This window comes from Oncorhynchus kisutch, linkage group LG5 (assembly GCF_002021735.2).
Source record: "Oncorhynchus kisutch isolate 150728-3 linkage group LG5, Okis_V2, whole genome shotgun sequence".
NCBI lineage: Eukaryota > Metazoa > Chordata > Actinopteri > Salmoniformes > Salmonidae > Oncorhynchus > Oncorhynchus kisutch.
Window position 1 is genome coordinate 42,208,209 of NC_034178.2, and position 3,042 is coordinate 42,211,250.

The window sequence follows — 3,042 nt, forward strand, 5'->3', positions numbered from 1 at the left end:
CAGAATTCATGGTTGAATTGCTGCAAAGAAACTCCTACTAAAGGACACCAATAAGAAGAGAATTGCTTCGTCCAAGAAACACGACATTAGACATTAGACCGGTGGAAATTTGTTCTTTGGTCTGTAGTCCAAATGTGAGATTTTTGGTTCCAACTGCCGTGTCTTTGTGAGATGGGTGAACGGATGATCTCCGCATCTGTATTTCCAACCGTAAAGCATGCAAGGAGGATGTGTTATGGTGTGGGTGGGGGTGCTTTTCTGGTGACACTGTTTGTGATTTATTTAGAATTCAAAGCATACTTAACCAGCATGGCTACCACATTACTCTGCAGCGATATGCAATCCCATCTGGTTTGCGCTGAATGGTACTATCATTTGTTTTTCAACTGGGCAATGACCCAACACACCTCCAGGCTGCGTAAGGGCTATTTGACCAAGAAGGAGAGTGATGGAATGCTGCATCAGATTATCTGGCCTCCACAATCCCCCACCTCAACCAAATTGAGATGGTTTGGGATGACTCGGGCAGCAGAGTGAAGGAAAAGCAGCCAACAAGTGCTCAGCATATGTGAGAACACCTTCAAGACTATTGGAAAAGCATTCCAGGTGAAGCTGGTTGAGAGAATGCCAAGCGTGTGCAAATCTGTCATCAAGGCAAAGGGTGGCTATTTGAAGAATCTCAAATACAAAATATAGTTTGATTCGCTTTACAATTTTTTGGTTACTTGCATGATTCCATATGTGTTTTTTCATAGTTTTGAGGTCTTCACTATTATTCTATGTATTCTACTATGTAGAAAATAGTAAAAATAAAGAAAAACCCTTGAATGAGTAGGTGTTCTAAAACTTTTGACCAGTAGTGTACTTAAGTATCAAAAGTAAATGGAATTGCTCAAATATACTTAAGTATCAAAAGTAAAAGTATAAATAATTTCAATTTTTTTATATTAAGCAAAGCAGATGGCATCATTTTCTTGTTTTAAAATTTTACAGATTGCCAGGGGCACACTCAAACACTCAGACATAATTTACAAATTATGCATTAGTGTTTAGATCAGAGGCAGTAGGGATGCCCACGTGTTCTCTTGATAAGTGCGTGAATTGGACCATTTTTATAAATAGATGGAGTAAAAATTACATTTTTTTCTTTAGGAATGTAGTGAAGTAAGAGTAAAAGTAGTCAAAATAGTAAAGTAAAGTACAGTCGTGGCCAAATGTTTTGAGAATGACAAATATTAATTTCCACAAAGTTTGCTGCTTCAGTGACTTTAGATATTTTTGTCAGATGTTACTATGGAATACTGAAGTATAATTACAAGCATTTCATAAGTGTCAAAGGCTTTTATTGACAATTACATGAAGTTGATGCAAAGAGTCAATATTTGCAGTGTTGACCCTTCTTTTTCAAGACCTCTGCAATCCGCCCTGGCATTCTGTCAATTAACTTCTGGGTCACATCCTGACTGATGGCAGCCCATTCTTGCATAATCAATGCTTGGAGTTTGTCAGAATTTGTGGGTTTTTGTTTGTCCACCCGCCGCTTAGTTATCCCCGAGCCACATAGTTATCACTTTTGCCTTATGGCAAGGTGCTGGAAAAGGCATTGTTCGTCACCAAACTGTTCCTGGATGGTTGTGAGACGTTGCTCTCGGGGGATGTATTGGTAACATTCTTTATTCATGGCTGTGTTCTTAGGCAAAATTGTGAGTGAGCCCACTCCCTTGGCTGAGAAGCAACCCCACACATGAATGGTCTCAGGATGCTTTACTGTTGGCATGACACAGGACTGATGGTAGCGCTCACCTTGTCTTCTCCGGACAAGCTTTTTTTTCTATACATGTGGCCATGTATAGCCCACACTTTTATGATTGGCCGGATATCCTTGAAGGGACTTTGGAGGGGGGGTGGGGGGGGGGGGGGGGGTGGAGAGAGAGAGAGAGAGAGGGTGGTGGTGTGTGTGACATATGGATCTATTAATTTGTGTTGTCATTTTTTTTTAAGCTTGGGAGCCAAATCAATCACCAGAATTTAATAGAATTGGAAAACAAGTGACCATTTTTTTGTTGTCACCTCCCAATAGAGTGATAGACTGCACATACACAACAATGTTCCTTTGAATCATCTTCCCATACATTCCGTGTTAAAAAACAAGTCCCCACTCCTGCTGTTTACAGGCTGTATAACAGTCTAGGCAGGTCCCTAAGTGATGCCACCACTCCCTATGTATCCTGCCACCATCTGGCTGGGGGTGATTTATCATTTGACTGGCTGCTCTTTAAGTTCCAGCAGTGCACTCAGTAGCACTGCACTTTCTCTGAGGTTATTAATGAATACATCACAACCACTTTTTTTCCCCCAAGGCCGTGAATCAGTGAGAGCAAACTGGTGCTCCCAGTGTCCTGATTGTTTGGGATGAAAAACGATTGCTACTCTGGCTGATCAAATATTGATACAGGTACAATCGTGTGGTGGGAGTGGGAGCTATTGTTTTACTCACCAATATACAATATACACTTGATGTCATTGATTTAACTTTCTTTATACTCTGTAGAGCAAGTCTTGAGAAAGAGAGAGAGGGTGAGAGAGAGAGAGGATTAGAGAGAGAGTGCGCATCTGTTCTCCTCCAGGGAACGCTGGGCCCTGACACACAGAATCCCACTCAGAGCGGGGGGCATATACAGATTCAACCTCAGAGCTCCTGTGGCTCTTTGGAACCAACTATCACATCTGTCTCCACACAGAGTACTGAGAAGAATTATCCTTACTGGTGTCACGGAGTATAATGTTTCGTAAGACCCTGAGCTCAATGACTAAGCATACTAAACACAGAGGCAGCATGATGATGATGATAAGAATCTTAAACAAGCCTGTCTCTGCCCTGCCTGTGCATGAAATGATCAAAGGACATGAACTCCCATTGCTATGGGCCATCTACAGGCCATGTATTATGTGAAACCCTGAAGGATGATGTAACATGAGGTCCTTGGCATTTGACAAAAAATAAGATGAAGAAAACATTCAAGAAATCTCAGAACAACAATC